At 50.2% G+C, this 27,272-nt stretch overlaps 1 protein-coding gene across 5 annotated transcripts in view; it reads right to left on the bottom strand.

Moving 5' to 3' along the window:
- The window catches only part of DAAM2 (dishevelled associated activator of morphogenesis 2), a 136,369-nt gene that overhangs the window by 72,447 nt on the left and 36,650 nt on the right, over window positions 1–27,272 (bottom strand). The window contains exon 1 of one of the 5 annotated variants that reach the window (XM_086370639.1): window positions 10,925–11,276. The exons of 3 other annotated variants lie outside the window; for them this stretch is intronic. The gene's annotated coding sequence lies outside the window, so the exon portion shown is untranslated. Of the gene's footprint in view, window positions 1–3,495; window positions 4,758–10,924; window positions 11,277–27,272 lie in introns of those variants that run through there. One more of the 5 variants, XM_086370636.1, reaches the window with a different exon arrangement.

The raw sequence follows: 27,272 nt of genomic DNA, 5'->3' as shown, positions 1-27,272 counted from the left end.
TCATCAGGAATTAGATCCCGGAGGCTGGGGACCCCTGCTCTAGAAGACCAGTAGTATGATAAGCTTCTCTACAGGTTCTAGGAAAGACCTCACAGCCCAGAGGTGGTGGGAAGGTGGACAAGGAACTCTCTTCAGGTTCAGGTCTCAGCTGACCTTGTTTGGTCTTCCAGGAGGTGGGGTGGTTTCTTGTAAAGAGTGTATGCTTTCATATTAAGCCTGTGGCTAAGTTACTTAGGACCTGTAAGCCTCACTTTCCTATAGGCACATGGAGGAAAATTCCACCTCCTAGAGGTGAGCATCAAGCAAAGAGCGGGCATCAAGCAGCCAGCTCAGCTCCGGGCACATCACAGGCCCTCCAACAGGGTTCCCTTCCCCTGTTCCAACCCCAGGCTCCTCCCAGGAGTGGTTATATTTCAGGGCTTTACCAAAGCATGAGAAAAGCTGAGGGGCCCCCAGAAGCCTAGTGAAGCACCAGCCTGATTCTACCCGGATGCCTCTGGGGGTAGAGCTGAATTGAAAGCACCCCCAGGCTTCTGGGTGGGTAAAAATAAGGCACCTTCAGCCAAGGTTACAGTTCTGGAATTTGTTAGAGGCAGACAACATAGCAGAGGGGATTGAGAAAGGGGGCCATGACTTGGAGTTTCTAGGACAAGACATCAGGAGAGATGCGGGGTAGGGGTGGGGGAGATACCCAGTCCTTGCTCACTGGACAAGTATAGGAGATGCTCAGAAATAACCAGACAACAGAGGGACAGAAGATATGAATCCATGCTGGCCTGTGAAAGGCTTTGACGCCATGGTACAGAAGTGTATGTATGGGGTGGTATGGTTTTGTTGTTCAGTCACTCAGTCATTCCAACTCTTTGCGACCCCATGGACTGCTGCACACCAGGCTTCCCTGTCCATCACCATCTCCTGGAGCTTGCCCATCAGTTCTACAGCACTCAGCATTCTTCAGGGTGCAACTCTGGGTGGTATGTATGTGTGTGTTTATAGTGTTATGTAATTAAAAGACGCTTACTCCTTGGAAGGAAAGTTGTGACCAACCTAGACAGCATATTAAAAAGCAGAGACATTACTTTGCCAACAAAGGTCCGTCTAGTCAAGGCTATGATTTTTCCAGTAGTCATGTATGGATGTGAGAGTGGGACTATAAAGTAGGCTGAGTGCCGAAGAACTGATGCTTTTGAACTGCGGTGTTGGAGAGTGTCCCTTGAGAGTCCCTTGGACTGCAAAGAGATCCAATCAATCCATCCTAAAGGAAATCAGTCCTGGGTGTTCATTGGGAGGACTGATGTTGAAGCTGAAACTCCACTACTTTTGCCACCTGATGCGAAGAGCTGACTCATTGGAAAAGACTGATGCTGGGAGGGATTGGGGGCAGGAGGAGAAGGGGACGACAGAGGATGAGATGGCTGGATGGCCTCACCAACTCAATGGACATGGGTTTGGGTGGACTCCGGGAGTTGGTGATGGACAGGGAGGCCTGGCGTGCTGGGGTTCATGGGGTCGAAAAGAGTTGGACACGACTGAGTGACTGAACTGAACTGATAGTGTTATGTGTGTGTTTATGTGCGTATGTGGCATGGTACAGATGTATAGGTGATGTGTGTATGTATATGTGTATTCATTCCCAGGAAATAAACACACAATTCTACTGACTTTCAAGTTTCTGTAGAGAGAAGACCCAGCTAGCTCCCTGACATATATGAGTAGCAGAAACAGTAATATCACTGACAATCAGCCTCCATGCCAATTTAAAATCAGCCCATGCTTGGTTTATGAGGAGCTGCCCAAATGTAATATTCAAGAAATGTCACTGTGGGAAGACACTGTCTTGTCTTCAGTTTCCTGTGAACCACATTATGGCCTGGGAACAGAGATCCACTGAAAGATGCTTGTACCTGCCGTGAACCAGAGAATGTAGTATTCACATGCAGTATCTCATTGAATCTCAACACAACCCACCAACGTCAGTATTTCTGACTGACAAGGACACTGAGGTTTAAAACCAGGAGATGATACCCACCCTCTCCTGTGAAACACCATCTCATTCCAACCCAGTTTCAACTCAGTTCTGTAATGTGTATGTCCACACACATGTGTGCATTTCTCTGGGTGTATGTGTTTGTACAGAAGACATAATTGGGTTTTCCTTAGTGCATATTAACAAGGTGTACACATGCATCCCAGCGTTCACTGCAGCACTATTTACATGACATGCAAGCAACCTAGATGTCAATCAACAGATGAATGGATACATAAGTTGCAGGACATATATATAATGGAATATTAGTCATAAAAAGCAAAGAAATTGAGTCAATGCAGTGAGGTGGATGAACCTGGAGCCTACTATACAGTGTGAAGTCAGTCAGAAAGAGAAAATGAAATATTGTATATGAACACCTATATATGGAATCTAGGAAAATGGTACAAACCTATCTTCAGGGAAGGAATGGAGCTACAGATGTAGAGAACAAACTTGTGAGCACAGTGGGGGAAGGAAAGCGGGGGACAAATTGACAAAGCAGCACTGACATAAATATGCTACCGTGTGTAAAATAGCTGGCTAGTGGGAAGCTGCTATATAGCATCAGGAGCTCAATGCAGCGCTCTGCGATAAACTAGAGGGGTGGGAAGCTCAGGAGGAAGTTATGACTGATATAGTTATCACTGATTCTAGTTGTTGTACAGCAGAAACCAACACAACAATGTAAAGCAATTATCCTCCAATTAAAAAAAAAACAATGTGTATACTCCCTCTGCCGCTATTTGAAATTCTGGTGTTAGAGTTTAGCCCTTTCCCCAATAAGCCTGAGATGGGAAAAAAAAAAAAAAACCAAACCAAATTGCTGACAATAATGTGTCCTCAAACTATACCATGCTCCATATTTTACAAGATAGACATTCAGCACATTTTTAGAAAGAAGGAAGCTAACATTTACTAAGAGCTAGGCTGGGCTCAAACACTGGCCTTTTTTATTTCACTTAATTATCCCAGCAGCCTGCAAAGATGACCTTATGCATTTTTACACATAGGGAGATTAAAGCTTAAGAGAAGGTAAGTAACTTGCCCAAGTTAGCAGAGTTCATAAAAAGTGTGAACCTCAGTCTGCTGCTGCTGCTGCTAAGTCACTTCAGTCCTGTCCGACTCTGTGCGACCCCACAGACGGCAGCCCATCAAGCTCCACCGTCCCTGGGATTCTCCAGGCAAGAACACTGGAGTGGGTTGCCATTTCCTCCTCCAATGCATGAAAGTGAAAAGTCAAAGTGAAGTCTAATTGATTCCAAAACTCAGACACAGCCTTCCCACTGCACAGAGATGACAGCATCATGGTGAGCAGTTGTCGTCCCCCGCCTCCCCGGCCCCCCAGCCATGGAAGCCTTCCCATCCCTTCCCCATTACCCACCCCAACCCTCAGGGAAGAACTGAGCGCTAGCACAGAGAAGCCCTGTCCCCCGGCCGCAGGCAACAATCGGGCCCCATCATCTTACCGCCCACGCTGAGCCACAGAAAGATCCAGGCTACCCATCTTCAGGGCCAGCCTCTTGAAGATGAGTGCCAGGCACTCTCACGAGAGCCGCTGGCTTGGTTTAAGGCTCTGCCGCTGCCGTCCTGAAATCTTCAGTAATTTCGGAACAAGCAGCCTTGCCTCTCCATTTTGCGCTGGGGCCCATGAATCTCGCAGCTGGTCCTGCCCATCTTCCAAGGAAGCCAGCTCGGGCAGCCTTTCCCAGGAAGAGCAGCCCAGCCAGCCACTCCCTGCGTGTTTCCAAAAATGTTACCCACAGTCCCCAAATGGTCAGGACAGAACGGAGACAAGTTACTTTAATCTGGGGTGGCTTCCTGGCCCTAACGGCCTTGATGGGGCAACACAGTAACTTCTGGCTGCTCCCCACCCTGCTCTCTCCTCTCCATCCCACCTCACCCCTCGGGCCACATGCTCCCTGGTCACTCCTCCCTAAACACACCATTGCTCAAGGGATTAAAATTCCTGGAGGGCACGGACACTTCCGCTTTATCTCCAACTCCCCTGACCCGGGCTCTTTCTGCACACACAGCAGGAACTTGATGGGAGCGGATGGATACACTGCAGTATGTATTTCCTGAATTCTTGACCCCATCAGTTACAGGATCTATCATCAAGGTGATGACTACTCAGACACAAAGATTATGGGTCCTTCTACAATTGGATAAATATTAAAAGCAAGAAAAATGTGTTAGCTTTGAAATAGAGTTAAAAAAAAAATTGGTTCTGCTTGTTCTACATTTGTGTTTGCAACATTTATCCCCCAGCCCACGCCTACCTCTGTTTCCTCCTCCTCTCCCTTCCCTGCGCAGGTCCCACCTTCTCCAAGCAGCCTTCTTAACCATCCTCGGCTATCTGAATTCTTCCAAATAAACTCAGAGCCCTTGCTGTCTACCCTTTTTATAGGACGCTGCATCATATACTACTCTGCGGCCCTTCATGTTATTTGACGTCTTGAATTCATTTATCTTTTTTATGCCAATGAGCTTTTCCACCATCTATACTGAGTGCCCCAGGAACATGACGTAACACCATGTGCGCCATGAATGAAAGCCATCTGACGGCAGGGAGTGTGGGTGGGGAATAGAGAGAGGAGGAAGTTATTAACCCCAGAAATAAAATCTTCGAAATGATTTTATGCGAACTCAGGTCCTTCAACCATTTCTCTTCTTAAAGTTAGGGGAAGCACACTGATTGAAACCTTCCACCCTGGCCAGGCACCATAGTAACTATTTGCATAATTGTTTTACAACAGGAGGTCCTGGTATGGAACACGGAACTAATAAGCCTCTACCAACAGGAAGAGTTCGGGAAAGGTCAAGAGGAGACACCACAGGTCCGACCGCCTCCCAGAATCCTTCTCTCTGGCATCCATCTTGGCTGAACAAGGCGTGCACGACCAGGAAGGACTCTGAGTCAGAATGATTGGCTAAGGACAACCCAGAAGGTAATCCCATCACCATAAAACCCGAGCCTGCAGAGCCCCGTGGCAGAGCACTTCTCCTGGGTTCCCTTACCATTCTGCTCTCCAGCTGGGTGCCCTTTCCCAACAAAATCTCTCGCTTTGTCAGCATATGTGTCTCCTCGTACAATTCATTTCCAAGCGTCAGACAAGAGCCCAGTTTCAGGCCCTGGAAGGGGTCCCCCTTCCTGCAACATTAAGAGTTCACTGGAGGTCAAAGGCATCCAGATCTTGGCCAGACACCATCAAGAGGTGTCTCAAGTGGCACTTAGCAAGAGGCGAAAGCGTGCGCCTTGACGGACCTGCGTGGCTAAATGAGACCTTGGCATTCCCAGACGAAACGCTGGACATTTTCATTTCTGTTTGTTTCTGCTGCCCTCGCTCCCTTCCAGCGAACCAAAGACATCTCGTATGTAAAAGGTATAAGATACTTTTCCTCCCTGTGCTTCTAGAACGGGATGCTTCCTCCAAGGGAAGTGAGACCTCGGCTGGGAGACTTCAGGCTATAGAAGGTGGGGTTTCCCCTTTGGAACCCAGACCATGCCCTCCGTAGCTTCAAGCCCAGTCTCTGCGTGGACTCCCCCGTCCCTAAGTCATGTTCCTTTGACCCAGACACACCTGTAAGCTGTGCCCGGATTCTCTCCACTGAAGGAAAGTTACTTACCCGAGGGCCCCTCACGTCCCCTTCGCCTCCCTCCTCAGTGTCCACCTCACCTGGAAACTTCTGGACATCAGCATCACTTCTTTCCAGCCTGTCTCCCCACCTCCTCCAGAGGCTGTCTTCCCAGTACCTTCTCCATGGTGTTTCAGAACATGACACCCAGCCCAGCTTTCCCCACGCTCCACTTTCTCTCATCTCCGATTTCAACTAGCTGGTCCCCGTCTGGAGCACCACTCCTGGACCCTCCCCTTGCTCCCGGCCACCCACCTGGCAGCCCGCGCCCTTGCTCACAGGTGTGGTGAGGCACCCCTCCTTGGCATTCTGTGCTTCTCCCATCAGACATCAGAGCTGCCGCTGCCGCTTCCTGAATAGGGTCGCTCTCAACAGGCTGCTACATCCTTGAGTTCAGGACCAGCATCACACGGTCTCTTGGGAGCCCTGCACCCAGCAGAGCTGGTCTCGAAGCTGGTGTGCTGGGGCTTGGCCAAGGTTCACACCTCTGGTCTCTGTCCTTCTCCCTCACCCCTTCCCCTCCCAGCAAACCTTCCCTCTCTTTTCAGACGAATTCAGCCAGCGGTCTCTCCTGAAGCGTTGTCTCCCCCATCTCCAGCTCCTTATTTCCAACGACCCACACGTCTGCTCTGAAATGCTGGCACCATTCCCACCGACTTCCTCTCAAACCGTCTTCACTCCTCCCGCCTGTAGCCCACCTTGGCTTTCCTCTGTGAGTGACGCCACGGTCCGAGGTTCAAAGCACAGCTCATCCTCAACGCTTCCTGTCTTGAGAGGTGCTGCATGCTAGGCCTTTACATGTATTATCTCATTTCTTGACCACATCAAACGCCAAGAAGTGGGTATCAGCATCCTGAGTTTAGACCGGGAAACTCTTCATCCCCTTCCTTTCTCTTTCACATCTGAGGCCGAGAGAAGTCCAGTGACCTGCCCAAGGTCACAGGCACATAACTGTGCTGGGGTGAGAGGCAGGTTTTGACAGGCTGTCCAAAAGACCACCAAGCGCGTGTGCACACAAACACACTATGTTCCCTCCTTTATAATTATCCAATCAGTCTCCACGCCCAGTCGATTCCCACTTGGAAATGCTTCCTTCACGGGCCCTTTGATCTCTCATGTGGACCCAACTCAGACACACAGGGCCTGACTGTGTGGTCACAGAGCTGGGGGGATGGGAGGCCATGGGTCCTGCCTGTCTGGCCAGCAGCACTGACCTCCCCTCGTGCTCACAGCTTGGAAGCATTTCTCCAAGGCCCCAGCCTTTCTTACCAGTTTGCTGGCCTCCAGCCCAGGCAGAGGTGAACTCTTTGCCCTGGACCTGCCCCTCACTCACTGCTCCTCTTGGCCTCAGGCCCAAAGCCGTCAACAGGCTACCCACCTGGAGCACACACTGGGTTTCCAGGTCTCTTCCCCCAATTTAGCTCTTGGTTTCCCCACTCTCCACAGAAGAATCCCAAGGACAGTGGATCCCATCCTAAGGGATTTCTCAACAATGCAGATCCCAGGGCCCTACTCTTAGCGTTTCTGAATCAGCAGATATGGGTAAGCATAAATCTGCATTTTAACGAGTTCTTCAAGGGATTGGGATGCAGGTGGTTTCATTGACTCTTCATCCCCTTCCCTTCTCTTTCACATCTGTACAAACCTTTTTTTTTTTCTTTTTTTCCCCACAATTCATCCTCCTTTCCAGAGTAGTGCTCAAATCCCCCTAAGTTCTCATCTCTGGCTGCACAATGGAATCACAGGGCATTCTAAAAATATTTACGCCTGAATCCTAACCAGAACCAATTAAAACAGAATCTCTGGGCAGGTGTCGGGGAGCCACTGGGGTGAGTACCTCATCCTCCTTTGCTCAGGACGGTCTCAGTTTTAATCCTGAAAGTCCCACATCCCTGGGAAGTTCTGAGTCCCAGGAAAAGGGGATCAGTCATTTACCCTACAGGGCTCTGGGTAGGGGGTGGGGGTGGCGAGGTGCAAATGTTTCCTGGTGATTCTAATTTGCAGCCAAGCTCGCCAAACACTGAACCTCATCTGCGCTCACCTGCCTTTGGTTTGCACTCAGCTCACCTAATCTCAAAGTGTGTCTCTAGACCAGCAGCATCAGTGTCAACTGGGAACTTGTTTTAACAAGGGAGAGCCAACTCTAAATAGAATCTGTGCTTTTCTCAGATACAGAGGGCTGTCCTCGTGGCTCGGTGGTAAAGAATCTGCCTGACGAGCAGGAGACACAGGTTCAGTCCTTGGGTCAGGAAGTCCCCTGGAGAAGGAAACGGCCACCTACTCGAGTACTCTTGCCTGGGAAATCCCACGGACAGAGGAGCCCGGTGGGCTACAGCGTAGAGTCGGATACAACTGAAGCGACTAAACAACAACAGACAGCTATGGAGGGATCCTCTGATACTCTACCCAGAGCCACCAAGATTCACTGACTTAAGTGAGGACTAAGGAGTTAACTGGTGGTGGAGGTCTGAGGCTGGGAGGCTTCAGTTCTCCCTGGAGGGGTGTACTGGTGACCAGAGTGGGCTGCATTTTGATTCAAATGCACAGACCCTTTACTGACCACTAACTAAACTAGCTGGCATGCTCATGACATCTCACGAAATTCAACACTAACCCTGTCCAGCGTATGGTGTTGGGGTTTTGCAGGGTCCATCTATGAAACTTTCCTCTTCTGGCTCAAGTTCAGGGCCAGTTGAGAAAGAGATACATGGAGCAAACAGACGGAGGTCACAGTATCAGCCACGTTCCTGATAAAACTGTGGGAGTGTGCGGCTGTCTCTTTAGACAAATGGACTTCCTGATATTCCACCCATGAGTGAGGCCAGCTGATGTGTCCAGTCCTTGGCAGAGGAGGGTGACTGGGGACCTTTCCATAGGAGCAGGTTTCCAACCCCACCACCCAGAGCTGGCCAGATGCGCCACCCTGCAGACAGCAGAACCCAGAGAAGGGAGGAGTGTTGGCCAGCCCAACTCGTTACCTCCCAGAGTCACTGGTCAAAGATGCCTCGCCTCTTCCCCTGGGGAAGTGATGGGGAGGGAAAGGTCAAGGTTCTCCACCCCCACGTCCATTAAAGCCTGGCTCCTTCCTCGGTCCAGACCAGCATTTCTGGGGGTGGTATCAGGGAATGAGTGGCTTTAATATCTGATGGTTGTAAAAGTTCCCTGGGTGATGCTAAGGTGCTGTGAATATTGAGTAACCACTCTTGGGGAGATCCTCTCCTGGAAATGAGAAGCCACAGAGATGCTGCCCTCTAAGGGTGGGGGTTGCTCCTATTTCTCAACCAGGGAAACAAGGTCTGGGTAGCCTTGGGCATCTAGCCCACTGCCTGGAGCCAGTCAACAGAATCCTAAGGATGAGTAATAGCAGTAAATGAATCCTCTTTCTCCAAATCTTGGGTGGACTTGGAGGTTGATCAGCCAGGTTGGAGCCAGATCAGCTAAACCAGTGGTTCTGGAATCTCCTGGAGGGATTGTTAAACGCAGCTCAATGGGCCCCACTCCCAGAGTTTCTGATTCAGAGGGAGGGCTGGGCAGCTGTGAGAAGAGAAGGGCACAGGTTTGTCAGTTGGGTAGATCTTTGGCACCAGCATTAAGGATGGCCTCGCCTGGGGTTCACTCAACCTCTCGGGGGCTCGCTTTCTTCAAACAGCCATCATCACAGGAACAATGACCTCGTGTGCTTCCTGTGAGCTGAACCAGTACCCATGAAGCACCTAGTGTGGAGCCTGGCACTTAGTGGGACTGAGGATAAATGTCGATGTTGATTATTATTTGTAGATGATGTTGTTTTTCAGGGATGGCTTCTTTGAAAAGACTGGGAGGAGGTTTTGGGAGGCAGGCAAGAATACCAAGAGGCAAACAGCCAAGACTGGAAGGATGCAGAGGGGAGCCAGAAACAGAGAAGCCAGTGCGCAGAGGGACAAGCAAACTGTGCAGAGGCGGGGGTCTGCTGCAGACCTGGCTGGGAGAGAGGCTGGGAGTCAGAGTTGCCCAAAATAGAACTCCCTCCTCTCCAAGTCTTCAGTGCTCTCCCCCTCCCCCCTCCCTATCTCCCTGGGCCACACTCCACATGCCTCTGTCCAGACTCATTTGTTAGAACTGACCCCCCCACCAACTGCACCCCCACCCCTGCCCTAGGGACTCAAGGAATTTTAGCAATGTGTTCAGTTCCAAGTGCTGGAGGAAAAGCAGCACAGTAAAAAGGGGAAAACCCTGTCTCTAGGCATGTGTCTTTGTATGGCTATCCACAGCCCCCCAAGTCTTCCTCTCCCCTAAGAGACGGGCATTCGGAGTCAGCATCTGGTTAGAAGGATCCAAACCAACTGGTACCAATGGCCTGCCTCCCCTCACCCAACCACAAAGCCCTCCCTGCTATCTCTGCCAACCCATGTCCTTCCCTCTTTCATAACTAGACTCAAAGCTCATCTCCCCAAAGTCTTCCCTGAATGAACCTCACTTGATTGTAAGAGTTTCTTCCTCCATGTATGCATCCGTCCATCCATCCATTCATTCCACAAATGTTTACTCAGCATCTGCTCTTGTAACAGAGGAGAACAAACCTGACTCCATATTGGATCTGTTTCTCTAGCTCTAACCCTTGTGCGCTGTTGCCGGTGCTTAGTCATGTGGGCTCTGTATGTGTGTAAAAGAATGTCGCCTATAGCCTGAAATACACATAATAGCCCATTCTCAAGGCTCTGACCTTTAAAGGTAAAATACTTTCCCATTCATATAGAGATAAAAAGTAGAACAGAAAACGATTATCAATAACTAATTAATGTGGATATTTATAGACATACTGGGATCAGACCTACATGGACAGCTGCAAGAACCAAGGATTACTGCACCAGGTTTGCAACAGCCAGCCACACCCTCTGCTCTTTGGATATAAAACAAGCCTGAATTCTAACTCAGGTGAGATGGCTCTTTGGGACACTAGTCCATCATCTTCTCAATATGCTGGCTTTCTGAATAAAACCTCTATTCCTCGCCCCCCAAAATCATCTCTTTTGATTTACTGACCTGTTAAGCAGTGAGCACTACAAGCTTGGACCTAGTGACCCTCTGACTAGGCACGTGCAAAGAGCTCTAGAGTGGGAGCTCACAGTCGAAAGGAGATAACAGTGTCCCTTTGACATGTTCAAGTTCACGCTCATGCTCTTCAACCCTCTTTTTTTAGCATAAGAAGAGACCTCCCAGCCAGTGGTGAGACAGCATCCTCTTTGCTTACACACAAAAATCACACCAAAGAAAACACACCTGTGTAACATACTTTATGGTTCCATGTTGCTTTCCATCGTGTGGACTTTAGAAACGTGTCTGAGCCTCAGTGCATGTCATCTTCAGTAACTCACTCAGCCTCTGTATCTGGCACCTTAGGGACCATCTTAACTGACATCAGTTGACCTGCTCGGATGAACCAGGCAGTAAAGATAAGAGCTGAATAAGGTACGTTCCTGAGCACCTAATGATGACAGTCTAGTGGGAGAGCCAGGCACGCAATAGCTAGTCTAGCACTGTATGGGTGGACACAGGTAGGCACTGTGATATGAGTGGAGAGAGGCATCTGCTGCAGTCTGGTTGTTGACCAGGAGGAGACCAGGGAGGCTTCCTGGAGGAGGCAATGAAAAGAAGTAGTAAGTCTTAAACTGAGCCTGTGCAGGCTTGGTTCCTGCCATTTCAGGTCATCTTAACCACGTCTCTCACTGACTTTGCTTCCTTCCCTTCCTTGTCCCTGCATCTCAGAATGTCCTGGGTATTGGGGCTTCTGGGAAAATGAATCCATGTGCATGTGGTCAAAGGGAAAAAATGTTACAATACCAATAACTTCATTAGGTCATAAAAGCTAAATATAAAAGGAAAAGGTTATTTCCCCTGGCTATTTTTAGTTGGTGCTCAGATACCCTCCTTGGCTTATTTAACGCCAGTGCAACCAGGGGCCAGAGCTGAATTTTCAAATGTTGCACTGCGGTCTTCAGAGCCGGAAAACAGCTACTGGCAGATGGAAAAGGGCAGGGCTTCATCTGACTTGTGAGCTGAGTCAGGGCTGTACCAGGCTCTGCACAAAGCAGCTACAGCTGTGAGTCAAAGGCCTCTTTAGCTAGGGAAGCTGAGTGAGGAGGAGGCTGTCACATCACACTTTCTGTCAAGCACAGTCATCCTCCCAACAGGTAGTAAAAGTCATTGCTTCCAATGCATGCAGGGGGCACAGGTTTGATCCCTGGTCAGGGAAGAACTAAGATCCCACACCCGACAGAACATGTCAAAAAAACCAAAATAAAACAAAAAAAACCGAGAAGGATGAAAGTTTTTACATACCTAGGAATAGGAAAGAATCTGAAGACAGCGCTTGCTAACATGGAGTGAGATTTTCTATGACATGAGAGGTTTGCCCTGATATTCACCCCTGGCTGAGTCAACTTGAAGCCAATCCCCCTTTCTCTGGGGAGGATTATATGTTATTCAAGGGGTAACATTTTATTTTTACTGAGGGCTAACGAACTTCGACCGCAAGACTCCTTTCTGAGAAGCAAAGGCCCTAGGAATAGAATGGAGCCGAGAATCCAGAATTTCAGCTTCTAAACTTGGCTCTGCCAGGAACCCACTCTAAAAGCTTGGGAAAGTTTGCTTCCTCAAAAGCCTCACTTTCTTTGTCAGGACAGGTCATACCCCACAGTGCCGTCATGAGGAGTAACTGACAAATTCATGAATAATATTGCAGGCCAGATACAGAGTATTTTATGAGGAAAATATTTCCCAATATATTTTGCCTCTGGGAGATCCAGATGTTTAATTTTTTTTTTTCTCCTTTTCCCCTGTACCCTTCTGATTGCTGTTGTGGGTTTGTTGATTTTGGGCCACATCATGCAGCAGTGCAGGGTCCCTAAACCAGGGATCGAACCTGTGCCCCTTGCAGTGGGAGCCAGGAGTCTTAATCACTGGATCACCAGGGGAGTCCCTCCCATACCCTTCTATTAATATGAGAGCTAAGCCATGGCCTTTTCTCTGGTCAGAGAAGATTTATAACCACCCCCCATCAACCCCCTGCAAACAAAAAGGTCAACCGAGCAGGGAAGGGTCACTAAGAAGCAATGTTGTTTACTCTGGACAGGAAGAGGAAACAGAGAAACTTTCTAGGATTAGGAGGGGGAGGAAGTAAATGAGCAGGATTTCACTTCCACACCTGGGAGGAGGGACATGATTAGAAAGAAGCCAATGACTTGGAGAATCCTAGGAGAGGGACCACACACCTGGGGAAATACCACGCCCCTTGGAGAAGCCCCATCTTCAGCTGAGCTCAGAGCAACAGGGCTCTGCCAGGGGCAGGTTGGGAAGGACCCGGGGGGCTGTTCTCGGGCCTGCCCAAGAATGGGCCTTCACACCCACAACAGCTGGACACTCGGGCTCCCTAGGGGAAGGTGGGTGCCTGGGAGAGTGAGGGACCTGAAGAAGCCACGGCTTCAGCAACAGGTGCCAGGTAACCCTTTAAAAGCCCCGGGGACAAGAGCAGACCCGGCCCCTTCAGCGGATTTTGGTTTGTTGACTACAAACTGGCCCTTGCCAAGAACAGCTGCCAGCGACTGAACAACAGTGCAGGCATCTGCCATGTGCCGCTGCAGAGACTGAACCCTGTGCCTCGGCAGCTGTTGACCTTCAGCCCCCCCGGGGAGGGGTCAGGGTGCAGTGACGCACTCTGTGCTCCACGGAAGCTGGTGCAGCAGTTCTTTAGATAGGCAGATATCTCAACTGATGGCATGATCCCAATCTTTGCATCTCTTCGTAACTAGAAAAGTACGAAATCTCTTCATGGTGACATCAGCTCTTGGTGACCAGCAGAAAACCTTTTGTAAAGTAAGCACTTGATTGTATTGAACTCCCCCCCTCACCAAAATCTTATATATTGACCTTCCCCCACTGTCTTTTTGGAGTGGTCTCTCGGAGCTATCTGAGGTGCTGTTTCCCAGGCTGCGGTCCTCATTTTGCCGCAAATAAAACTGAATTCGCAACTCCCAAGCTGTGCATCTTTTTGAGTTGACAAGCTCCAGGATCCTAGACGCAGAGGGAACACAGAACACCTCAGTGCGCGTCAGCACGGAACCTGTGGCCTTGGGAAAACTGGAGCTTCCCCAGCGAGCAGATCACTAAGGAGGGGGGCCCTAGAAGACTGAATCCTGACTTTACTGGACCATAAGTCTCTGTGTATCACATCACAGAGAAGATGAAGATACCTTTATTGACCAGGCTAAGGTTTTTGTATTGCAAGTGATCAATTCCAGCAATTATTTTTCTTGCATGTGTGAATGGTAATGTACACATGTTCCCCAGCCATTTCAAGAAGTCTGCAATAAATGTTAGCTGCCTTCATCATCATCATAACTAAGTTCTCCCCAGACTGATATGGAGGGAGGGCAGGTTAGAACAAGAGCAAGAAACAGTCCTACTTATTTCAGATCTGAGTCCTCTGGGAAGTGAAGGAGCCTGGAGGGACCAGGAGAGGAGAGAAGAACTGGGTAGGGTGGGGCGGGGGGGAGAGCACATCTGGAGTGTTTACTGTCTATTATTTTCTGCAAATCTACTCAAGCCCTCCCTTCTCACTCAGGTTTAACTCTAAAGAATCCACCCATTGCTCTGCTCTTTCCTCCCCCGCTCAAAAGGGCTGCAGAGGAGGGAACACCAGGACGCTTGCCCCTTAGCACCTGCCTGACCTGTCTGAATAGGGTCCTGCAGGCCCACTCCTCTGCCCACCCACCTACTGTCTGTGTAGCCCTAGAAGGGGAGAAAAATGGTAATGAGCCAGAACTCAGGTGGCTTAAGTGCAGATGCCAACACCATTGACCGGCTATGTTTTCTTTGGCAACTTAGTTTGCCTCCCTGTGCCTCTGTGTCCCCATCTGAAAATGTAAATAATAGTAATTTGCCTCCGAAGGTAGTTGCAGGGATTAAGTTAGTGGGTTAGTGGTCTGGGTCATGCCTGGCTCCCAGCAAATGCTGTGTAAGTAGCAATAACCTTCTCAATGAGATTACTTAAAATAACCCTTCTTCTATGTGCAAAAAAGGGAAACTTCCACACTGTTCGTGGAAATATAAACTGGTATAGCCACTGGAGAAGGCAATGGCACCCCACTCCAGTACTCTTGCCTGGAAAATCCCATGGATGGAGGAACCTGTTAGGCTGCAATCCATGGGGTCGCTAAGAGTCAGACACGACTGAGCGACTTCACTTTCACTTTTCACTTTCATGCATTGGAGAAGGAAATGGCAACCCACTCCAGTGTTCTTGCCTGGAGAATCCCAGGGATGGGGGAGCCTGGTGGGCTGCCGTCTATGGGGTCGCACAGAGTCGGACACGAATGAAGTGACTTAGCATAGCATAGCATAGCCACTGTGGAGAACAGTATGGAGGGCCCTTAAAAAGCTACAACTAGAACTATCATAGGATGCAGCAATCCTGCTCCTGGGCATATATCTTCAGAAAGCCATAATTCAAAAAGATACATGCAGCTCCATGTCCACAGCAGCACTGTTGACAATAGCCAGGACATGGAAGCAACCTAATGTCCATCAACAGAGGACTGGATAAAGAGCTGTGATATGTAAACACACAATGGAATATTAGCCATAAAAATGAATGAAATCATGCATTTGCCCCACCATGGATAGACCAAGAGATTATCCTACTAAGTGAAGTATGTCAGAGAAAGACAAATACCATATAATATCACTTGAATGTGGAATCTTAAAAAATGATACAAATGAACTGATCTACAAAACAGAAAGACTTACATAGAAAACAAACTTAAGGTTCCCAAGAAGAAAGGTGCAGAGGGAATAAACTAGGAGTTTGGGATTAATATATACACACTACTATAGATAATGAAGATTATCAACAAGGACCTACTGCATCGCACAAGGAACTCTAGTCAGTATTCTATAATAACCTATATGGGAAAAGAATCTGAAAAAGAATAGATATATGTATATGTGTAACTGAATCACTTCTCTGTACATCTGAAACTAATACAACATTGTAAATCAACTAGATTCCAATATAAAATAAAAATATGTTTAAATGAAAAAATGTTTAAATGCAACAAATACAATGATGAATATGCAACAACAGAATTAATAAAAGTTTAAAATTAAAAAAAAAAAAACCTCTCCCAACACCATCCACTCCCTTTTCCCTCCTCCTATCTTCCACACAGACTTATCACCATATGAGATGCTATATATATTATTTTCTATCTCTCCCTGTTTGTCCATCATTTTTTTGTCCATCATTCAAGGTGTATCCACAGGGCCCAGAATTACTGCCTGGCACACAGCAGACCCTGTAATAAAGGATGAATACAGGAACTTTCCTTACTAATTGTATAACCTTAAGCACGTTACATGGGCTTCCCAGGTGGCACAGCGGTAAAGAATCCACCTGCCAATGTAGGAGGCGCAAGAGACACAAGTTCAATCCCTGGGTTCGGAAGATCCCCTGGAACAGGAAATAGCAACCCACTCCGGTGTTCTTACCTGGGAAATCCCATGGACAGAGGAGCCTGACGGGCTACAGTCCACCGCGGAGTTGGATACTACTGAGCACCACCATCAGCATAAGCAAATTATGTAACTCCACACACCTCAGTCTACTCATCAGGAAAACGGGGCTGACATGAGGATGAAATGAGACAACATTTGCGAATATGTCCTCTCCAGTCCTTGGCTCATGGTGGATGGATGCCAGCTGATCTGGGAGGGCCAGCCTCAGCCTGGCTCAGGCAGGGCCTGCAATGGTTAATCCCCAGACCTCTTCCCCCGTGGCAAGGCAAGGCTGGACTGCAGGGCCACTGGCAACTGTCCAGGTGGCGGACAGATGTCAGAGGTGGGCGCCTATGGAGCTGCCCTGGTCCTGATGCAGGGGCCTGACCCAGGCAGCTGGAGTCTCTCCCCACCCTCTCCTGCTGGGAGACACCGCCTGGGCTTAGAGCGTTTCGGGTGTAGGAGCCAAGTGGTGGGAACCTCCGCCTGCCTGGGTCCCACGCCACATCCTGGCCTTGGGGGAAGTGGGCCCAAGGCTGGGCCTGACTTCCCAGCCGTTCCCAGGCGGCCTGCTCTCCTGCAGGCCCAGCTGGGCGGACTGAACCGGAGGCCCACAGGGGCAGGTCTGTCCCTCAGCACTGCCTCGTCCCCACCCACGAGGAGGGAGACACAGGCCTCAGTAAGGAGGGTCCGTGTTCACGGCTCAGCTCTGTCGGCCCTGAACCCTACCCGCCTTCCCAGCCCGGGGGAGGGAGTGTGTTCAAAGGCAGATGAGCCTCAAGCGGCCAAATTGCAGAGAGGACACAGAGGAGCTGACTCCAGCCAGGGTCTTCTCCCATTTCCCCCAGTTTTCTAGCTTTCCAGCAGCTTCCCCAAGAGTTCACCCCACTCCAAGACTCACCCAGAAAGAGAGGAGAACAGATGTGCAAGCTGAGCGTGGATGGGGAAGATGGATAAATGAAACCAAGCATTTACCCCATGGCTTATTAATTCCGCAGTCACATGTGGAAGCCCCACTCTGTGCCAGGCACAGCATGCTGCAGGGGTGTGGTCATGAATAGAAGGCAGAACTGGGGACTTCCCTGGTGGTCCAGGGTAAGACTCCGTGCCCCCAGTGCAGGGCAGGTGGCGGGGGCAGCCTGGCTTCAATCCTTGGTCAGGAAACTAGACCCTACAAGCCCAGGCTGCAACCGAAAGACCCAGAATGCTGCATTGGAAGGACTGACGCCGAAGCTCCAATACTTTGGCCACCTGATGCCAAGAGCCAACTCACTGGAAAAGACCCTGATGCTGCGAAAGATTGAAGGCAAGAGGAGCAGGGGGCGACAGAGAATGAGATGGTAGGCTGGCATTACCAACTCAATGGACGTAAGTTTGAGCAAGCTCCGGGAAATACTGAAGGACAGGGAAGCCTGGGGTGCCACAGTTCATGGAGTTGCCAAGAAGTGGACACAGCTTAGTGACTAACCAACAGAATACTGCAGCCAAGACTCCACAGCCAAATACATAAATATTAAAATACATATATACAGAGACCTGGTTATCAAAAAGGCTCTCGGTTGGTCAGGGAAAAAAGGTCCACAGTTAAGCAGGTTGGGGAGAGGGCAGAGTTGTGCAGGGCATGGTGGGAATCTAGGGGAGGGGTCTCTAACAAGCCCTGGGGAAGGAGGGAGGGCTGAGAATCTGCAAGCGTGATACCAAGGTGCTTCTGGCAGGCAACATCTTGGGGAAGAATGCAGGGACTAATGAATGGAGCAAGGATACCCCTCACCAAGAGGCCAGCTCAGAATAGCCTTGGAGGAGGGCACCGGCCTCAGCTCCCATCCTCTTGATCTTCCGGGACTTTCACTAGGAAGTACGCTTCCCCGAAGGCAGGGACGTGGTCAGGTGGCTCCCTCAGAGCTTAGAACCATGATCACACATGGGAGGCACTCAGCAAATGGACCTGGAAATGCTAGAGCGTAAACAAACTCACTCCTGACGCTCAGCAACCCCTTCTCTCCTCGGATCCTCCTGGCCTTCATGCAAGCTGGCATTGCCCAGGTTTCTCTTGATGAGCATGGACAGTCTGACCCACTAGAACTCTCTAACGGGTACCAAGTTAAGTCGTCTCCTCAGCCTCCAACACAGGTGTTCATCACAGGCACAAACAGTCTGGTTTTCCCCAAGTGCTGCTGGAATCCCAGGCTGCTGGGGACGATGGCCAGGAAGAACTGAGAGTTGTCACACCTCGGTCCCTAGAGAAGGACAGCACAGCGCTGCCTCCTACACCAGCCCTGGGCTCCCTGCACGCCCATCAGCCCAGCTCTCAGCCCCTCGCACGGAAGGGTATGGGGGAGCAGGGGACTGATCAGCATGCTCTGTTCAGACACCACTGTGGAGCTGGGCCCTGGGGAGATGGCCCAAACACAAACCACTCCTGCCTGCTTGCTTCTCAGTGGAAAACCGCAAAGAGCCCAGGTTCCCTTCACTTGTCATTCGGCCAGTGTTTAATTAAGACCTACCTACTATGTGCTAGAACCTGTCACTGGGAGTAGGAAAACCCAGTCGAAGCTATTGGAATCCTTGCCTCTGGAAGCTCCTGGTTTAGCGAGAGCCAAGCAAAAGAGTGGTTTTCAAGCAACCTACTAAGTGCCTCATCACCGGCAGGTCTGCCTGGCAGAGGAGGAGAACGTCATCTCCCTGAAACCAGGGGGAGGGGGGTGGGAGACTTTATAGAAGCAGGGGGAGTGTTTGAACTGAGCCTTGAAGGAGGGCTAGATACCTCACCAGGTATCAATCTTCAGGCAGAGGGGACCGAGGGCGAGAGTGAAAATATGGCTGGTGAGAGGAGGGGCCTACAGAGATGGGTGTGGCCAGACCTGAGAAGTAGCCGGGGGCTTGGTCTTGAGAGGACCACCCTCCTTGGTCTCCGAAACTGGGTTTGGGATTTTCTAAACTCTCCTTAGGTCCACTAAGAGGATCCACGCTCAGACCAAGGAGGTCAAAGGGATAGAGACAGAGGCCCTGAATGGCAGCCCAGGCTCACACCCCACAATCAGCCAGGCACAGGGGTGTCTCAGTGGACCCCCACTCAGAGAGCCAAGGCAAAAGGGCCGCTGTTCTCTGGAGTGACCAAGTGCCATTCCACAAGCTCAGGTGCAAAGTTCCGACCCTGGGAAAGACTACTCTGTTCTGCTTCTGGATGGTTCCACCTCTTTCCCCTCCCTCCCCACTCCCCCAGCCTGTGGGTGAGGAACTGGACTCCTCTCTTCTCTGATTATCCTGCAGGGGGCTCCCTCAAGGATTTTGGAAAGCATGCAATTTTTTTTAAATTTATTTATTTTTAATTGGAGGATAATTGCTTTATAATTTTGTGTTGCTTTCTGCTGTATATCAACATGAATCAGCCATAGGTATACATATGTCTCCTCCCTCTTAAGCCTCCTTCCCACCCTCTAGGTTGTTACAGAGCACTGGTTTGAGCTTCCTGCATCATACAGCAAATCCCCACTGGCTATCTATTTCACATATGGTGACGTGTATGTTTCCATGCTCCTCTCTCACTTCGCCCCACCCTCTCCTTCCCTCCCTGTGTCCACAAGTCTGCTCTGTCTGCATCTTCACTGCTGCCCTGCAAACAGGTTCACTCTTTCTAGATTCCATATATATGCATTAATACATGATATTTGTTTTTCTGTCTGACTTGGCTCTGTATAATAGGCTCCAGTTCATCCACCTCATTTAGAACTGACTCAAAGTCAGAGAAGCACAGGATGCTGAGAGTGGAGGTGACTATCCTTTCCAAGACCACTTTACAGAGGAGAAAACTGAGGCCTGAGAAGCAAGGCCACTTGCCCCTGGGAAAAAGCAAACTCATGAGAGCCCACGGCTAGAATTCCATCCTCAAATTCTCAGCAGCAGACAAATCCTGGTTTGGTTCTTCAGTTCTTGGTTTCCTCTAGTTTCTACTGAAGACAGTGTATATAAAACAGCAACTACAAAAATGTAGTAAATAAAAAAACTCTGAAAATCTTTACCCAGATTCCTCAGTGAATACTTCCCTAAAGACTGTGAATCCTGTGAGGGCCTTTCCCTTTGGAAGATATTCCCTAATATTCTAGAAACAAATTCACAACTTCTTTTAGTCTTTATCTCAAATGTTCTCTTTGAAGCCCGGAGGATGTTTAGAAACTCTTTAAAGAAGAGACGGTCTTCCCAATAGTCAGTCCAAAAAGTTCTGACCTGCCAAGTCAATGTTATAGAAAGCTGTGACTTCACACACAATTAGCATTATTCATCTACCATCAGTACACTGTCTCATATTCCACGCCTGATTTTAAGTATATTTTCCTTAATTAAAAAAATTTTTTCTCAATTTTTGCATGCAAATGGTCCTAAGGCAAACTGAGAAAAATTAGCAACAGAAGTTGAAAGCAAACAAATCCACCTGATGTCCAGGGATTTGGGAGTTTGGGGAGGATCAGGTGGCATTTTGAATAGGTCTCCCAGGAAATAAGAGCTATTGATCATATCAGCTATACAACATAAGGACTGATTTGGAAATTAAAAGGGAAAATAAGTGGGTGGGGGGCGGGAAGCAAGGGAAAGAGGGAAGAAATAAAAAAACAGAGAAAGATCTGAAACTCCCCCTCAAAATCTCAAATGACTTGTGTCCCACTTTACAGCACCACAAGGATTCTCACTTTTTGAGAGACGTGCTTTCCCCAAATGACCCTTCCTACAGAACATGGCCTTCCCTGTGAGTGAAGCAGTCATTACCTGGGGAAAGCAAGGAGCCCTGAGATTCCCCAGGGGATAAAGGCAAGGGTCTCAAAAGTCAAAAAATATCTGCCACCAACTGTTGATCATTTGGACAGTTAAACCAGATACGGAGACCCTACAACCCTACAACCCCTTCTTCCCCAGGCTGAGCAGAAGCTAATCACGTCTTTGTTATTCCTCCCCAGCATCTTTTCAGGGAACCAGATACCTGGCCAGCAGGCAGGATGGAACAAGACAGACATACAGTCGGGGAGGAAGCCAGGTTCCCTGAGCCAGGCTGGGTATGCACATGTCTTATCCAATATTTGGAACATCCCTGGTGGCTCAGACAGTAAAGAATCTGCCTGCAGTGCAGGAGACTCAGGTTCGATCTCTGGGTTGGGAAGATTGTTCTTCTGGAGAAAGGAATGGTTACCTACTTTATTATTCCTGTCTGGAGAATTCCATGGACAGAGAAGCCTGCTGGGCTGCAGTCCGCAGGTCACAAAGAATTGGACACGACTAAGCAACGACTGAGCGACTGAACTGAACTGAAGCAACTAACACTTTATCCAACGTTTACACACACCTACACCTTCTGGACACACATTCTATGTGCGCCTCATCCCCATTTCCCACTAGAAACCAGGTTCACAGAGGCCACGTGATTTTCCCTGGACTGCTGAGTAGCGGCAGAGCAGGACTGGGTCTCCATCCTGCCGTCCTCTGCCCAAGGGCAGCACCGCATGCAGTGTCCAGGCTGGGCAAGAGGATCCCACTTCCACGGAGCTGTGTGACTTCACGGTGGCTGCAGGGCCAGCACATCTGGAAGCGAAGGCACAGGCTGGCCCCTCAGCAGCAACACCTGATGCAGCTGTGCTCCTGTATCGCCCAGAAGCCCAACTCCAATCCCCGCAGATGTCAAATGACACCTCTGTCAGGGAAGAGCACTGGTGGAGGCCAGGCATTACTACCAAATACCCTAGAGAGTGTGGGCAAGGAAGAGGGTGGGCTGGGCAGCTTCTGCAGCAATAGATTGATATTCAGCTACATTTCCCTTAAGAAAAGATACCCTTTTAAATTCACACCAAGGCTCTGCATAGGTGAGCAACAGCCCTGACTGGGGGTTTCCCCCTTGGCAGGTCAGCCCAGTTAAAGCCATCCCCAGACCACCTCAGGAAGCTGGAATAACCTGGTTCTGGAGAAGAAGACTGGCAAATTCCGGGTTCTCGAATCCTCTTCTGCTACTCTCATCCCTCTGGCTTGTATCCATCCTCCATCCGTTCAGAAAACACCCTGAGAAGGGCAGGTGGAGCAGAAATTCACACTCTGGGCCCTGCCTGGAGTCGGCTGCCCAGGATGCAATTTCAGAGCATCTTCTCTTGCTGAGAAGGCACGGCAGCACCTCTCTGGCTCACCTTGCCTACAGAAGCTGGGAGGCCTTTCCTGCACACAGACATGCACCTTCTGCCCTGAATCTGCAGAACCATCGCAGCAAGGGATTCAGGGCTTGTTTTCTTAATTAACTGAAAATGCTAACACAGGAGCCCGGGAGTTGGCAGGGGCCTGGCCTTCAGCGGCTACCAGAGAAATTTTTGCTTTGAAATCAGGATCTCTCGTGTCCCCACTTGGGCCCCTCACAGGATGTCAAAACAAACAGGGTCACCTGATCACGGGGTGCAGGGAATGGGGAGGCTCAGGTTACAGGCCCAGAGATGGATTTGGCTCTGGGATGTTTCAGGGCCTGACACGTGACGAGGTCTTGATTTCCCAAAATGGCTCAGCTAGACCCCAGAAAGCCACCAGCTGTGGCAGGGCCTCTGGAAGTGGGGAAGGGACAGGTCATGAGCCTTTGTGCCAACAGGACTTCCTGCCTGCCTGCTGCCTGGCAGGCACGGAGCCAGGGATGAGGGAGGCAGTGGAAACAGCCAAGTCTATCGATTCCTGCCCTTGAAGAGATACAGTGAGGGACAAATTACTAAAGTGCAGGGTGTGAAGGCAAGTATGAAATGACAGTCACAGAGGAGAATTCGCTGTGTTGGAGAGGGTTCAGGGGTGCAGGGTCATGGCAGGACACAAAGAGGAAACAGCTGACCTGAACTAGGCGTCAAAATCTTATGAGTAAATAGGACTGGGCGGTGGGGGGTGGGGCGGGGCGGTGATTGGGGGGACTGCACAGGCAGGGGTTCAGAGGCAGGGAAGAGACGAGTAAGTTCAAGGAAGGGCAGGCTGGGTGGAGTGGCTGGAGAGTGGGGCTCATGGGAGGGATGAGAAGGACGCAGTGCCGAAGCTGGGCCCAGAGATGTAGAAGCGGGTGGGCGCAACACGTTAAGGAGTCCAGCTGGCCACGGGGAACCAACTTGTTAGAGTCAAGTGAGAGTGACGGAGACCTTGTGAACCCCAAAGTCAAACTCTGTGCTCTCAGGACTTCCCAGCTCGCCGACTCCTAGTGCAGGAGCTGGATGGGGCCAGAGAGAGGTCTGGAGAAAGGAAGCCCAGGATGATCGGTCAGGATCCAGGGAAAGGACAGGAACCAGAGGATAAAGATAATGAGAGCGTTGCTCACAGGGAGGTGCGATCACAAGTGACCTCACAGCGAGACCCAAGACCTCAGCAGGAAGAGGAAGAGGAACAAGAGGTGGACGAGGAGGAGGGGGCTGTCTGGGTCCCGGGTCTCGTCTCTGGCCACCTGCCCTGGGGGGCTCTCCGATACACACCAGTTGCCGGCCACCTGGCCCCATATCCAAGGGCCGAGGCTCGAGGCCAGCACAAGGCGCCTGCTCGTGTCCAGGGGGTCGAAGCCTGGGTTGCATCCACAGTTCCGGACGTCAGGGAGCCTGCTCTGGCCTTCTCACCCAACGGCTGGACCCTGGGAGAGGTCTGAAGTTCTGGGGTGGCCAGAGAACACCCCTCTTTGGGAGGAAACCACACAGCGCTCTCAGGAGGCTTGGCACTTTCCCTTCCCAGCCTCTGCACAAGCTGCCCCATCTGGAAAGACTTACAGAGGAGCATCCATTTGCTAGAGGTCAGAGAGGGTGTGTTGGAAATGGGGCTCCCTGCCCCTAATTCAGGGACTTTCCTCTTTCCTGACTTGCATGTTCCTCTCTGAATCTCTGGGCTGGGTCCCCCCTGATCCTGCGAGATCAGAAATGCACGTTGCTTCACTCCCCCCGCCCCAGACTGAGTCCAGTTTACTCTGTCCCCAGGGGGAGAAGGGATGTTAAACCATCTCTTCCCGGGATACCCTTACTGCACCTCCCCCTCCCTGCAGTAGAGTCAGTGTAGCCTTTCTTAATCTTTGGTATTTGGGCCTTCCAAGCACACAATGCAGAATCCGGTTTAAGAAACAAAGCATTAACGTTAAACACTATCATTTTAGGAAACCACTTGGGGCCAACTCGCACAGAAGCATAAACTCGGGGACGAAAACCTCAGGCCAGCAGTAGGTTCTGTGATGCCCATTCAGATGATTCAGAATGAATGCATTCATTTTTAAGATTATTATTAAAGTGAAAACAAAATGAAACATTTAAGGCAAAGAACATTCTCAAGCAGAGTTCTCAACACAACTCTTTCCCCAGGGTCGCTGGGTTCATCTGAAAGACTCTGCCTGGGGCTGAGGACTGGGCTGTGGGGTTAGGCTGGTCAGGCTTTCCCCAACCTAGCGCCCAACCATGTCTTCAGTGCCCCTCAGAATCGCTGGCACACAAAAGGCTCTCGGGCTCAACATTTTTAAACCAACACAGGAATGAACCATTGAATAAGCGAAGACGTTCAAGTCCTGATTCTGCAATTTACCAGCTCTGTGTCCTCAGGCAAGGGCCTTCACCTCTCTGAGCCTCAGTTTCTTCATCCATAAAAATCTCCAGAGACTTCCCTGGTGGTCCAGTGGCTAAGACTCCACACTCCCAATGCAGAGGGCCCTGGTTCAAACCCTGGTCAGGGAACTATATCCCACATGCCGCAGCTAAGTGTTCACATGCCTCGACTGAAAGATCCCACAAGACCCAGCGCAGCCAAATAAATAATAAAATAAATATCTTTCTAAAAAAATCTCCAAAACGCTTCATGACTCAAACAATCACTGAGAGGATGAAACGAAATGGTACCCCAAAAGCCCTTGGCACTATGATTGGCACATTCAAGCTACAGAATAAATGGTAATTATTATTGTCACTTGTCAAAGACAGCTTTAATCTCGTATCCAAAACATCTTTCCAGATCTTCACACTCTGCCAACTCCATCATGGCATTTTTTTTTTCCAATCTCAGTAAACCCTCAGCCACAGCCTGGCACAAGATGGGACAGAGGAAAGGACTCTCAGAGCAGAATTTGGCAGCGAGCATCTCTGATCTGGAGCTCAGGGACTGAACCTGCTTCTAGCCTGCATCCTCTGTGGGGGTCGCAGACCCGAGCCCTCCCAAATATACCTGGGCATTCTCAGCTAGGCAGCTCACCTGTGCCCAGGCCTCAGGAATAGGGCTGGGGGACCTGCAAAGTGGGGAGGTACCAGCTCAGTCCCATTCTGCCTGGGGACCCCTCCCCCACGCCTTCTCAGGCTCAGCTGGGCCAGCGTGGGCCTCCCCCCAGGGCAACGTTCCCAGGCTTCAGAACAACAGGCCTCCATTCTTCCCAACCCTGGGCAGACCTGCCTCCTCCCGCTCCAGCCCTGCCTGCTGTCACTCACGGGCAGCTGACCGGGCCCAAGGGCCCTGGAGACCAAGCCCAGGGCCTGGTCTGTCCCCTTCTTGCCCCTGAGTCCCCAGCTGAGACAGAATCACGGTGTCACACACTGCCTTTGGCCTGGGGCATCTTCGCACACAGCCCTCCCAGGCCACACTTTGTTTTCCCCAAATGAGAGAAAACTAACATCTGCCCCTCCTTGATCTTCACCCCTCGGGCCTGGCTCCAGATGTTTCCAGATGTCAATCCTCAGCTCCCTGCCTCAGGGATGACAACCACTAGGAGGAGGGGTGGGGCTGGCCCCAAGTCCAAGGCTCCCTACCCACTGGGAATCCCAGCTCTGCACCCCCCCATCTCCTTCCCACATTTACCCATCAGATTCCATCCAGCAAGAATCACCAGACTCAATCCCCAAACTGCAATCCACAATCGGAGGTTTCTCTCACTTCCCAAGTTTATCCAGCTATTTTCTAACTTTCTTTTTAGGGATCCTGAGCTCAGTCTTTAAGAATGATCCTTGTATGTCCCAGAGCCAGGGCAGAGGGATGGGAGCCCAGGACTGCAGTGGGGGGCTCTGGCCAGAAAGTCCTTTCTTGGGCATGGATTCCTGGGGGTGTGCACTTGATGCAAAGCAGCCTCCTTCCTAGGGAGGGTCCAGCCCACAAATTCAGCCCAGGAGGGTCCCAGCTGCAGCCTAAGGAGGCACCCAGCAGGGGAGGTAGGACTACCAGTGGAGTACACAGCTTGCGGCTGCTTTCTTAAAGGGACAGCCTGCCTGGAAAGCCCATGGGGAGAAATATACACAGGAAGGAGGCTGTGGGGATGGTGGAGCTACTCAGGGAAAAGCTGGCAACAAGCACTAGGACCCTGGCTTGTTCACAGGCCTAATCCTGGGACTTAACAGGCTTGACCTTCTCCTGCTGTGTAGGACAATGAGACAGAAAGACAGTTCTCACAGGCAGAGTTCTCCACCTGCAACCACCCACCCAAACCTCCCCCTACGGGGGGCTGGACTCACCCAGAGGGCAGTACAAAAACCCATAACAAATGTGAACCACTTCCTGTGTGCAAGGCCCCTTCCTGTGTCCTTTGCACCAAAGAAGTTATTTGGTCTTCGCTCTTGAGTGTGTACACATGCCAGTGGTACCAGGGGTAAAGAGTCCGCCTGCCAGTGCAGGAGATGTAAAAGACGCAGCTTCAGTCCCTGGGTCGGGAAGGTCCCCTGGAGGAGGGCGAGGCAACCCACTCCAGTGTTCTTGCCTGGAGAATCCCATGGACAGAGGAGCCTGGAAGGCTACCGTCCATAGCGTTGCCCAGAGTTGGACACAACTGAAGCGACTTAGCACACACATACTTGAGTGTGGAGATGCTGTTATTTTCAATTTTACTGAAAATTTTACATCGATTTTACTGATGAAGAAATTGAGGCCTAGAGAGAAAACTGCCAAACTTTGCAGGTAGTGAATGGAAATATTTTGGGTTTGAACATACCTGGTTCTATTCAACTAGTTTTCCCTAAAGGGGTCTAGGGGAACCTCCCTATATCAATAGACAATGCAGATGAAGCTCCTACTAGGGTCAGGTTCACACAGTGAGAAATGTGCAAGACAAGGTGAAGTGAAGGTCATTCAGTCCTGTTCCACTCTTTGT

The sequence above is a fragment of the Bos grunniens genome, chromosome 23 (assembly GCF_055505025.1).
Source record: "Bos grunniens cultivar Pamir isolate PY7600 chromosome 23, Bosgru_T2T1.0, whole genome shotgun sequence".
Taxonomy (NCBI): domain Eukaryota; kingdom Metazoa; phylum Chordata; class Mammalia; order Artiodactyla; family Bovidae; genus Bos; species Bos grunniens.
This window is presented reverse-complemented; position numbering and strand designations above follow the sequence as displayed.